This window comes from Centroberyx affinis, unplaced genomic scaffold (assembly GCF_046629955.1).
Source record: "Centroberyx affinis isolate AG114_WGS23_722 - 3 ecotype Tasmania unplaced genomic scaffold, CSIRO-AGI_Caff_v1 ptg000511l_1, whole genome shotgun sequence".
Lineage (NCBI taxonomy): Eukaryota > Metazoa > Chordata > Actinopteri > Beryciformes > Berycidae > Centroberyx > Centroberyx affinis.
In genome coordinates this window covers 1-14006 of record NW_027279161.1, presented here as the reverse complement: position 1 = coordinate 14006, position 14006 = coordinate 1, and positions in this window count along the sequence as shown.

Below are 14006 nucleotides of genomic sequence, written 5' to 3'. Positions count from 1 at the left end.
GCTGTGGTTACCTCAATCTTCAGGTTGACTTACCCCTCTTGAAGCATGCTTGAGTGGGGGGATGGCAGTGCATAGAGAGGAAAAAGGAACTGATGGAGGCAGAGGTGGGTGGTAATTAGAAACATTCCCATCATGGTAGGGTTATCTATCCATCTTCCCTGCCAGCCTGTTCTTTGATACTTTCACAGAGAGAAATTACCCCAACACCCAATTAAAGGTCCCTTTCTCTCTGCCTGATAAGAGGGCTATTAATACTGCGGCAATGGTTGGCACTTAACCGCTGATGAATGCCTGTCGATGAGCATTGAAAGTTTATCAACTCCTCCCCGGGCCCCGGTCTTTCTTACCAGAAAGAGAGAATTAACTGATACCACAAGGGGCCGCGCTGCAGGCCTCTTATCGACAGATTACTCGCTAAAACCATCAAGTGCATTTTTAATGGAAAAGAGAATAGTTGTTTCTGTGCTGAAATATAAAAACAGCTCAGGGCGAACAATATACGAGCTCCGTCATAAATTATAACAACCGCGTTGTGGAGTCATAATCTCATCCCCCGTACAAATGGCTGGTTTGAGGCGCTATTTTGTGGCAATTGCAGTCAGTGAAGGATTTTGCCTCCCTCCAGGAGAGGACAGGGCTCTTCACTAAGTCTGTCTCCACGAACAGTCTCCATATTTTTCATTATGTCTTTTTCTGTTGCGGTCTTTGCCATGGAGTAAGGCAGATGTTTGTGTGTGTGTGTGTGTGCGTGTAGCTCTACTAGCAGTGTGGATATATGCTGCTAAATGCTAACAGCACAATAAGCTAATGGCCTGAAAACAAAATTCAAGAGCTTTGTTGAAGCATGGATTGCTCACATCATGTTTAATAGACATTCTAATAATAGTTTTCTAAAACATCCAAGGTTGTTATTTAAATTCTCTCAGTAGGCTTTTGTTTTGCAATTATATTCTTCCAGCAATTTAACTATTTGTCACAGGACAATGCCCAACAGCAAAGAGGATGACTTCTCTTTTGTACATTCTGTAAAAGCACCTAGGGGAACTTGTATAGTTTGATTGTACAGAGTTTGGCGAGCTTGTCACACGTCATGAACGCAAGCTGGAGACTGGAGCCCCAGATATCCAGATATGGTGAGAAATTCTATTGCTGATTTTCTGAAATAAAAAGTGAGATTTCCTCTCATCACCGCATCATTTTTCTACAATATCAGCCATTTCCTGTCATTTTAACCTTTGAGTTCCTTTCAATAACTGGTGTACGTTAAAAAAAACACACAGTTTTTCAGTATATCTACATTGTGCGAACAGTTAATATGTCCAACTCTTGACAATCTGCAAGCGCCGATGGGATCCAGGGAGGTGAGCGGACAGGACTGTTAATTAACAAGTCAGGCATGATATGGCTGCGCTTCAGTGTTGCTCACTGGGTGAAGCATGACACTGACAGCTCCCGGGTTAGGGGCCTGATTTCCACTGGGAGCCTCCACACTGAAATATCCACTCATGTTTCTGTAAGGCACTTTGTACTCATGGGGTCCGTGTCTCTCCTCAGCCGGTACAAAGATAAACAAATGAGTCCAGATGTAGTGCAGTAAATAGCCCCATCAAGACAGAGGCGAGTGGAATGTCAGTCTTGTGCTCGCTCGCTCTCTCTCTCTCTCTCTCTCTTTCTCTGTCTCTCCCTGTCTTTCTGTCTGGTTCTCTATTTCCGCCTCCCTCTGAGTGTGCATGTGTGTGTCTGTGTGTGTGCCTGTGTGTGTGTTTATTATGCTCGTACAAGTGTGCATGTGATAGAATGAGGCTAGCCTTGCAAAGTCCAAGCTTCTTAAGAGAGAGCTGCTCAGTAAAAGCAAGAGTGCTCCTAAAAAGAAAGGAGAGTGAGAGATAGACAGAGAGAGAGAGAGAGAGAGAGTGAGAGAGAGAGAGAGAGGAGGGGAGAACGAGAGAGCTCGACTGTACATTTACGGATGAAAATTTCATGACGCTAAATCTAGACAGACTTTTAGTGTCAGTCAGGATTACGGCAGCAGCCTGAACACTCATGAATTATTAAACCGGGAGAGAGATCCCTGGGTGCTTGGACCAGGAGCAGATGAGAGGAGAGAGAGGATGGAGAGGGTGAGAGAAGGAACCGGGCTGGAGGTAAATAAATAAATAGATAAATACATGAGAAAATAAATAAGTGAACAAGGTTGGCTTTACAGCTGGATTGCACCTTGGGAGGGGGCGACAAAGGGCATGGTGTTAGGTAAGCTGTGGCTCCTGTCTGTGTCTGCTTGGCTTTCAGACTATAAGCTCAGTGTGACAAGATGAGGAACTTGGAGATGCTTGTGCTCATAAATCGGCGGGGAGGAGAATGGCACAGTGATCTGGCTAATACAAAAACCTGCGCTGTAGAGGAGACCATCACAGTGACACTCTTCTACAATGACAACCGACTCGTTCTCTCAGCACTACAGTATTTTGATGTTAATAATGGGAAAGTGTTGTGAAGCAGTTTATGTTATGATATACCATGGACTTCAGATAAAGTGTGGGTATGGTTTCTTACTAGACTGGTTCCAGACTCCTGAATCCAATTTTGTCGAGCGATTTAGAGAGTCTGGTGTTGCTCTAGTCAACGGCTTGTTCTCGCTCAGAGCAACAATCGAGCCAATCAGCGCCTTTGCAGACAGGACCGTTCATGCAATGGTTTTTCGGCAGAATAATATTTGTTGAAATCACCCCCTTAACCAACATACTGTCTTTGCAAAGATGATATTACGCCCAGCTTCAGTGTCGACTGAAGTAACTGAAGTAGTCAGAGCTGAATAATGGGAATGAAGTGGCCATTCTGAATATCAGGCTATTTTTTACAACCTCCGTGATGTCTGAGTTGCAGGCTCTGCAAACAGCAGGGTAAATTAAGACATCACTGATACCATGAACAGCTAAACAAATATTGTGGGCAGCCGCACTGCTCCCCTACTGTCCTCTGCTATGCCACCCAGCCAAACCAGGTGAGATGACACCCCCATATCTCTCTCACTGCTGGAATGTCAAAGGGTGCACTGTTGACCCAGACGGAGCTGCCACTCAGCGTGTGTGCGTGTGTGTGTGTCTGTGTGTGTGTGTGTTTGGGGGCTTTGGCAGCCCCTCCCACCCCCTACCCCCCCGTGCTCCACAGGCCCCGTCTGCCGTTCCCTTGGTGGCAGAGGGACGCCAGCAGAGAAGGGACAGGTGCAGGGTCTGGCTCGGGGTTTGGTGTATCCACTCTCCCCGCTGTATCTCATTCTTTCTGCCCCTCCTCTCTCAAAGGCATTCCTCCTGTTCTCCCCACATTCACCCCAACTCCTCTCCAGAAAACATTCCCTCTTTTCGCTTCCTCCTTCCATCCCTCCTTCCCTGCACCATCACAGTATGTGCTGCAGGGATTCTCCCGGTAAAAGCAAAAGAGAATGAATCAGGTTTCCAAAACAAACCGCTCCCTCGGCTATCCGTGTGTGCGTCTGCCTTTGTGGGAGTGTGTTTGTCTGGATGTTGGTGTGTGCGCCCTGAACAGCCAGAGTCAACACTGAAAGCAAACATGCCAAGTTGTGGAGTCAATCAAAATGTGTCCAACCATTGACCTTTACCCCTTACACTCAACCATTCTCCTAAGAGACCAACTAATGCTAACAACAAACAAAGAACAAGCATTATCTATAGATGTTGTGGAAAGAAGTTTTGAAGAAGAAAAAACATACTTTATATTCTTTCGTCCACATTGCAAGAATACAGTTGATTTTATTCTATGCGCTAAAATGTTGTTATTTTGTAAAGAGGACTTAAGATTTCTAAGAACTTCGATAATATTCCACTGCAAGTTTCCATTTCATGTTTGTAACCATTTTGTTGCAGTAGGTGTTTCAAATCTTTCAAACATCTCAAAAATTATTTTCTTTTCAAATAACATGCAGCATAATAAAAGCATTCTCGTATACTACAGGCCTTACAGTATAAAATCCCACAGCTAAATTCAGATGCTAAGCAACAGTCTTGAAGCCAACCAACGGAGAGCCAATGCAGCGGGTGACAACGACACAAGCCTGAGACGCGCAGGGCACATATGTGTCTCTACCTCTTGCCATCTGCTATGCTGATCATTAGAAAGGATGTCACACTGAGTTGGGACCCTCATAGACGCGTGTGCCCCTCCTTGTGTGCCTCTCCTACACGGTTATCCCTTTGTTTTCTAGTGAGCTTCATTTCAGAGCGAATATGGGATTGGATTCGTGGGGGGAGTTGATTGGTTTTACTCAGCAAAGGAATCCCCCTAAGATGCCGAGGTCTCGTCGCAAGACCATGGGACCTTTTCCCCTGTGGCTTGGCGTGAGAGGTCAGATGGTGCTCATCCTTATGTATACACAACATCTCTATGCGCGTGGTTGTGCATGCACCGCACTTGCATATGTGTTTGCGTTTACACTTTGTGTTTTCAGCGCGCTTTTGTCTCTCAGGTCATTTGCATCTCCATGGCACAGTCAAGGCCCCCTGTTGTCTCATCACAGGACGTGCACACTCTACGACTGCTCTTTGGATGTGCGTGCTGAGATACTCATCTTCTCAAAGAGCCTTGAGACAAACACATAGAGGACTCACAGATGCACTCACATAATGATATGTTGCATCTTGCAGTGCAGACATCAGATCAGTGCTTTTCCATTAACAAAACCAGAACCGGTTTAATCACCAGGTACAACATGTAGCTGGACTTGGTTTTGGGGAGAGAGTGTAACATAAACAAAGCAAAGCTAACAGACATTATCAGACACTTAGTAGATAATTATGTACATACTGTAGTAAGAGAGGCACTTTTTATATAAATACAATACACAATATAGACAATATAAGGGGTCACAATATCCACAAATCATTGCATATATCAATGGCTCACGGTTGTATTTGATATGAAGTCAAAAACCTTCAATATAGGCTACATGAACTCAAGTCAACCTAACTCAGCAGATACATCCGATAAACAGGCACACAAGAGATTTCCTCTCACACCTTGGTCCAATGTGTACCGTATTTACTGATCAATATGTTTACCAGTGCCTTGGTGTTCAACAGGCCCGTGTGTGTGTGTGTGTTTAAACAACAGAGATTCAATCTGTGACCTGTGGGACGGGGCCCCTCTCTCCTGCCTCGTGGGTCCTGCGGTCTTCGTGCCCCTGCAGACCCCACCAGGACCCCCAACAGCTTGGAAGATAAATGTCTAATCAATATACAACTGCATTTGCATAGAAAACAAAACCTATAGCACACGATGAGGAAGCTATAGAAACCCGCCAGTGGAGAGTGCATTGATTTGAATAAGCATTCTTACCAGTTGGACTCAAATTCTAATTTAAATTCAGATTTTGCTGTCTAAATGAGTTGTGTTTGTGGAGAATTTGAATAACAAATAAGAAAACTATCTTAACATTCTGCATTCATAATGGATGTGTGTTTTGAGTAAGATTACCCAAAGGTATCCAAGGTAAGGATAACTTCACTGTGTGAGTCCTGCTGGACTCACACAGTGCACTGAAGCACTCACTGTGCTTCAGTGAGGTGGGAGGAGGAAAAGCAAGAAGAGAACAAAGAAGAGGAGAGGGGAAGATGAGGAGAAACTCAAGGTGAAAGCTGTCTTTTGGCAGTGTTAAATAAACAGGCCAGCTGTTGATGTGAGTAAGGAGTTGACCAAGTACTGGCCAAGCCATAGGGCCTGTTCAATAAATCACTATGTTCTGCCCCTGAGGACGGACCTGGGTATTGACACCCTGACCACAGAGCTTGGATAAGAGACAGGGATGGGACGCCAGCTGTGGAGGAGGAAGCTGTACCACAGTCCCACTCCCAAGCATAGTACATTGATGTTGTACTCTCTTCTGCAAACACACCACAAACACATCTTCTCCAGTCTCTTCACATCGCCTCTGCCAATATCCACATTATTCTTTATTATTAGTTATTTTTTACTATTATTTTAGAATAATAGCATAGTAAAGACATGAAAACTATGAAATAACACAAATGGCATTATGCAGTGACCAAAAAATTGTTAAACAAATCAAAACTATCTTATATTTTAGTTTCTTTAAAAAGGAAAGGCAAAGACTTTGGAAAGAAATCCACACATAGGCATCAACTTCACTATTTATATATTTTTTTGGGGCATTTTATGCTTTATTTGAGAGATATAGTGAGAGAGAGACAGGAAGATATGGGAGAGAGAGCGGGGGGAGGACATGCAGCAAAGGACCACGGGTCGGATTCGAACCCGGGTCACTGCGGGAAGGCCTGAGCCAAATGGTACGCACCCTACTCGGTGAGCCACCAGGGTGCCCTTCACTATTTATATTTGTCTAAAAAACTAATTTCAAGCATTTAACCATAAGTCTTTAAGATAATGAAAAACATTGTACATTCAATCAGGTGTGTCCAAACTTTTGACTGGTAGTGTAGATGACAAAAAGCTTAATCTTTTCACTAATCTTACCACTGTTGTTGATGCTCACCTACATAGCACTTGATCATTTTCTTCTGGCCTCAGCTTGTGGTGCCATGTGTGATCTGTGATGTGGAAGGGCGTGTCGGGCCCTTGGAGAACTGGCTGAGTGGCGTTGCTTGGACCTTTTAGCCAATAGAAGGTCAAGTGAGAGCACATCGTCCACGCTCCCTCTGTCAGTGGTTCAATCTATCATGTCAAACCTGAGGTCCTGCTTGATCCCTGATGGATCTAATACAGGCCCAACATGAGTGATATCCGTCCCCATCCATAGGGAGAACATGAGGGGCAACAGCAACAAAAGACAACAGCATCAATCAGCCATCTGATCAGCAGTCATCCAAATAAGACCAGTTACACTGTAAAAAATAACCATTAAGTCAACTCAAAACTTGTAGAAACGGATTACATCAAATATTTGAGCATGCAAACTTAATTGTCTTAGCTAAGCAGTGCTTAATAAAATGATAATAAAACTTACACTTTTTCAAGTCCTTAACAGTGTAAGCCAGTTCTCATTTTTTAATCACACTTCACTTTAAGTGCTTATCAGAGCTATTGGATCAGCCTCAGCACTTAATGCAACGTTGCAGATTTGTAATGGGACAGACTACTTTTTGCTTATAGCGAAATATATACCTATTTCCCAGAAGATGCCTTTTATTAACCGAAGCCTGGTGTAATCTTTTTTTGGAACATGTTCTATATAGCTTTCCCACTCAAACCCTCGTCCCACCTCGTCCAGCATATCCTCAGTGGCTTTAGAGAGATAGTTCTTGTCCCATGCTGAGACACAGAATGACGACAGGAGGAAGAACCAGTGTTTATTTTTTGAAGTGTCTCCTGATGGAAGTGCCAGAATGTGTGACAAAGTGCAAGTGAGAGAGAGAGGGAAAGAGAGAAACAGAGAGAAAAATAGGGGGGTGGAGTAAAGTAGGAGCTGGTTGAGAGTCTCAGGTCTTCTCCATCACTTTACAGCTGTGTATGGAGGCACCTTGGGGAGCCGCGCTGAGCCCTGCGGAGCTGTCCCGACGACAGGCACAGGGAGAGGTGTTATCACTCCTTAAACACAGAGAGAGGAGGCATTAATGGCTCAGGGGGAGGAGTGGTGACAGTTCTCTCCAGGACAGGAGACAGGAGCAGATAGGAGGTGATAGGAGCTCTTCCTTTAGGACTTCCTCAGGTGGGGGTGGGTGGTAGGAGAGGGGTTGAAGAGGTAGAAGAATTACTAGGAATTGACATATCGCAAAAAGGAGCCTTGGGGAAAGTTTCTCTTGGGTAAAATCGACAGTCTGCTGAGTGAGTTTATATTAAGTCGGTATAGGTCTTGTTTCTGGTGGTCTTGGAAGCATGCAAGCCATCATTTCCTTGTGATTTCCTCTGATAAAAAACAAAAACTCTTCATGGAATGCAAAGTCTATGGTGCGTATATACCTTCTTGCATTAGAGCAAACTGCAGAGCACAGAGTGGGAGGGGCTTATCTTAGTGGGGACTGCGGGGACTAATTCAGGCTAATTGCGACTGCATCTCTACCAGAATCTTTGGGACAGGCCACGGCTGGGGTCAGGCCAGCATCAATCACTAAGGGGTGGCCACACAAAGCTGGTCCCTCTCTGGAGGCCATTACAATGGGACCACAATGGGCTCTGGTCAGCCTCCCCTGTCCCAGAGGTGGGGGTGGGTGGGGTCAGCGTGTCCTGAATGGACAGTGGCCAGCGGTGACCCACTCTTTATTGGTATGCACAATAATGGACAGTGGTCAGCGGTTGGGGGGTTGTGGGAACGGATTTAGCGGCAGAGGTGATGGTGGTCACAACGGTTCCTTTTACAACGAAAGAGAGAAGCAAAAGCCCCAGCCTCTGTTATTTATATCTTATTGTCGAGCCAAATACTTTTTTGACGTGTATAAGCAGCTGAATGCACCTTTAACACTATCTGATCCTCTCCCTTTCGCTCATAACATACCAGTCAGTTCACACCTTTTACTAGACTGCATTCTAAAAGTATCTATCAGACTAAACACAGATGGAAAACACATGGAGATGTGGTCTGCTGCTAACGGACCATTTTTCCTATACAAGCACAAACCCCAGAGATCCAATAATCAATCAATCAATGACAGGACACAACATTGGAGTTCAGAAATGCATATGATAGCAGCTATGAGAAGTGCTCTTTCTAACTGTAAAGGGGATATTTGAACTGATCCACATTTTCTTGAACCACTTTCCTTTGCTTTTGTTCATGAACTTCCACAGTACTCATGTGGTTCCTCTCCCCACGCAGGCCTTGTTCATACTTGTGCTTTATAATGTGTTAAGAACCGTTTGGGTTCCCGAAAACTATCTGATCCTCACTTCTAGGGGTTGCGATAACATTTTACTTTGAACAACAGAGGACCTGCTTTCTGAAACAGTGTGTATAATGAATAATTTATGAAATCTTATCCTTTATCATGTCAAGTAGGCTTGAGCACATTCTGTGAAAACTATTCCAAACTTTTCTCAGATAGAATAAATTAATCAGATGAATTTTGTTTATGTAACTATACTATCAAACACTGTTCTGCCTGGTTAGTGACGTCGCTATTGTTGCACTGTTAGTGGCAACAGTGAACATTTTGATGATAAGCATTCTATGATTTTTGCTCTTTGTGATTGTGTGTCACAATGAACTTGAAGGTTGAGAAAACCACTAAGCCAAGTCTCTCTCTCTCTCTCTCTCTCTCTCCTCGCTCCTGATGGGAATACCAACCCATTTGCAAGTCATGCTATAATTCCTGCCGTTTCACCTTCCCAGTCCTCCAGCCCTCGTAATGGATAAAACACCTGATAAACCCCCATGTTGTTTCTCTGGGTCCCAGACTCTTTTGGTCACAGTCCGGTCTTTCACTGTACCCCCTTTGTGTTCTTCACATTCTTCACATCGGTGTTTCCTGTTCCATCCAGTCAAACTTCACTTCCTCCACACATTGCTTTATATTCGCTAATAAAATACTTTTCCTTATGGCCTTGCACTGTACCATGTTTTGTCAGTATGTAATGTGAAACTCTCTAAGATGTCAACTTGTCTCCACACTAGTGTCACCAAGGAAAATTCCCTGACATTTATTGTATTTGGTGATTAAAGTGATTTTGATCCTGATTCTTATAGTCCTTCACAGTAAGATTATATTCTTTAGGCATATAATATACAGCAAATGCAATATAAACAGATCTATTGCATGTCAGGTAAATTAAGTGACTGATGTGAACATGAAAAACAAGGAACAAGGTCCTCAGAGATTTTAATTTTGTCTGTCCTGCCTCTTTACATGGTCTTTGGGATTCCTACATGTTCTTTGGGATTCCTACTAATAATCCAGGGAAAGAGAAGTGGGTGCTAATCTGATTTGTGTTTAAAGGATTTAAAGGATACTAATCTTTGGGGCCAATCCCCAATGATGCACATTTTGCACACCCTGCATGCTGTAAATTGTAGATCTGTCAATTGCAAATACCTGCTAACCTGTAAATCTGCCAATGAAGATGTTGTATCTTTTATTTATTTATCCTCACTATGTTCTTTTGTTGTAATTATCAGTTGTAATATCTCCAATAGTCTATATCTATATCTATATCACATTCTTTTCTTGTTGCTCAAGGGGATCATTAAAGTTTGATGTAATCTAATCTCATCTAATATGGCAGTGGGAAAATGTGGCCTAGTAGTCGGTCACCTGTGGCACTTTAGCGGCAAGCTGTCTGAACGCAGAGTAAGAGTTATTTTATGGTGATGAAAACGAGCTACATTGGGATTCTTTTCCATATAACAGCACAGTCATTGGAATCATCTGGTCATTTCCGACCGCCTTTAACTAATTATTCCTGACCAATAAAAGCAACAAGATACCAGAAAACCTCTTGAACTCTAACATGGTTGTGATTTTCCACCTCATTTCACAACTTGGAGCCAATAGAGTAAGCAGTTCATCTTCAAGAGGAATACATTTTCAGATTTATTGGAGTGTTGATAGATAGACCTTAACTCTAATGTATTCCTCAAAGAAGATCTCATTGCTTTGCGGCTTTCAAGTTGATTCCAAATCCATTCATTGGCTTAATTTGTCGCTAACATTTCTGCTCTCATTTGAAGGGTCTCTGAAGTTCAGGGTCTGGAGGAATGTGAAAATGGCGTTTAATCATGATTCAAAACTCCGACCCCTGACTTGTTCCCCTCTGAGTTGATTGCATTAAAGATGCCATGGTTTAATCTCAGAATTTTACAATGGCAGCCTTTCCCATCAGTACAAGAGAATGATCCAACATTCCCACAGCTATAACCAGTCCCAACTATAGACCAGTTGACCCATTCACAGCTGCAAAGTGCATCTGCATGAGAGTATTGTTGCATTGTTGCTGAACCAAATTTGCGTATTAAAGTCTAAGTCTAGCTGCTGGAAAACACTGAGTACTTATGCTTTGTAGGTGATGATTCAGCAGTAATGCAGGCAACTTACTAAAGTTTAGAGTGAGTTCAGTTTAACATTAAAGTTCATTGTAAGTTCTTTTTCTGTTCCAAAGAAAGAGTGCCATAGCAACACTAGGTGAAAAAAGCAAGCAATACATTTTCAGCTTAAATTCATGTATATTTCATGACCTTTTATGTATTTCAGGTTATCTGCATGCAAGCCTGTCTGGAATGCCGATCCAAATTGTTAGCTTCTCAATAAATTCCCATGCAATTTCTCGAAACCTGCAGAGGACGTGAGGCTTACTGAAATATTTATATAGAGCATGCTGTTATTTCTGCATCAGAGAACCCTTCGCGATGAGGCATCTCTGTAGATACAGTTAATTTGAGCAGAAAATACATAGTCTATTAATATGTGTATACTATGAATATTTAAATGTTTCTCTCAGTTGTGTCTGACACTGGGGATAGGTGATGTAAGCATAACAGGACTGATGGAACATGTGAGACCCCCCCCTCTCTATGTTAACCAGGCCTTAACCAGTCTCTCACTGGACTAGGCACTTTGGACAGGAAGCTAAAGCCCAAATCTGCATGCCATCTCATTGGTAGAAAGCATTTGATTCAGCTAATATAAAACATACCAACACAATGAGCCCCAGGCTCTCCGAAATGAGATTAGAGAACTTCACATATGGCCCCTAATCCTCTTGATTTAAGGGCCAGTTAAAGCATTTCCCATTAACATGTTTCCAGTTCCTGTTACTATTTACTGGAGGCAAGGCCGATTTCCTTAATGCGTGTAGTGTTGAGTCTTACAAGCTTATCGGCTCGCATGTATTGTGTGCTGCGTCGGAATTTCCTTGAAACGATACAAAAATAAACCAAAAGCAGCTGCCAAGAATACTGTCTTATATGATAGAGAGCAAATCCAAACAGATCACATTACACCACATTCACTGAGTCAGAGTCACAGCCATTGAAGATGAGGTGCTTTGGGGAAAAAAGATAAGCCCTCATGTAGGGCAAGAGATTCATCCATTCATAATTCACATGAAACAAATCTTCATAGTTTAATAAAATTAATATGTAAGTAATACAGACCAATGTATGTATACATAGACATATATTTTTTCAACAACAATATATTTTCATTAACATTATTCAGCATTTTAATAGAGTTAATGTACCAAAGCACAATACAAATCATATTTTCAATGAAATAACTTTTCACCATTATTACCACATCTGAAGAAAGCACGGAAAGTTTGGTAATATTCATTCAGTTTGGTAATATTCATTCAGTTTGGTAATATTCATTCACATTGAGCAATGCATGGAAATGTCATGGGACTGTCTTATTCCAACTGCATTGATGTTTACTTTCAAACTAATGATGTGATTTCAAATGACTTTCTAAACTGTAACATACCAGTGAATTACTACACCAGGGAATTTTTAGTGGCTTCTTAATCATTTTATCCCTTAATCATCGATTTGAATAAAATCCATCATTTCCATCTTGGATTTTGTCCATACTTGGCACTGATAACGATCCTGACCCAGTCAGCTACAGGAAGCCAAGTCCCCAAACCTGCAGGCAGCTGAGCAGGACCGGACTGTCTGACTCAGATGGCTCAATTGGCTGCTCTCTGGGAGCAGGCCTGCTGGTTAAGACAAAACTGTCAGCCAGAACAGAGTTCCTCATACCCTTGTTATTAAGCATGTTTAGAGGAAGCCAAAAGTGCTATTTGATTTGTTCCATTGGCTTTGTTGTTTCATCTCAGGAACTTGATATCTTCCACAAGAGATAGATCCAATGTTCTTGTCATCATTGTTGGAAAAGTCCCCTTGATAGATGCACATTGCTTGAGACAGGGTAATGGTTAAGTGCAAAGAGCTCCACAAAAGTGTAAAATAATTTTCTTTCCTCTCTGGGATAGCGAAGTCAAAACTATGTGGACTCTGAAGCTATATAAGATTTGAGATCTAAATATTCTGTGTGATCAAATGTGTCAGTTTTTTCAGACTTCACAGGAGCCATGCAACATTGATGCAGTTTCTTTTTTTTCTTACAGATCTGTGTTTTCTCCAAATGGGGAAGGGCTGATGAGACAACTTATAGCATCTTCTACGTTAAAAAAACAGAAAAGAAACGTGTTTTATATTGTTTCACATGTTGTGTCTGAAAGGATTTTTTAAAATGAAAGTTTAAATGTAGACTTGACTTTGTGGTGATGTTGGCTATTCATTCGACTTCCAAACTTCAACACTAAGCCTCGGCTGTATCTGCAAAAAGATATGAATTTGTATCAGTGAGAGATGCTAAAAGGGATGCTGGGATATGTGACTCCAAAAAATGCAAATGTGCACTGTGACACACATACACACACACCCACCCACCCACCCACCCACCCACACACACACACACACACACACACACACACACACAGTTACACACAGAAATATTGTTTCAACAGTAAACCACACAGCAGATAGAACATATGCAACAAATTACTGTCAGGAAGGAACTGACCAAGACAAAAGCTCTTGCACACACACACACACACACACACACACACACACACACACACACACACACACACACACACACACACACACAAACCCAAACAGGCATACATAAATCAGAGCAGGTGGCTTCCACACTGAACTGGACTTTTAATTGAATCCATCTCTAGCTGAACCAACAGCACTGTTCAGCTGATCCCATCTGCCCTATAGTGCCGTCCCATACAGTCCACAGTATGGCCAACCTGCCCTCCGCATTATATTATCTTCAGTTGCTTGCGTTTATTCCTACCATCAAAAGATAATAGAACAGTAAACAACTAAGCGAGGGCTTCCTGTCTGGCCCTCATGTGTACCCTCGCACATTAATAATGGAAATCAGATAGCTCACAGCTTTCCTCACTTACCAGTTTGTTTGTTTAGAATGATATATTTTTTGTTTTTCTCACCCTTTAATTTCCTGCAGGAGTCATCGATCCCTTTTGGCAAGGGGTGAGTCATTAAAAGTAAC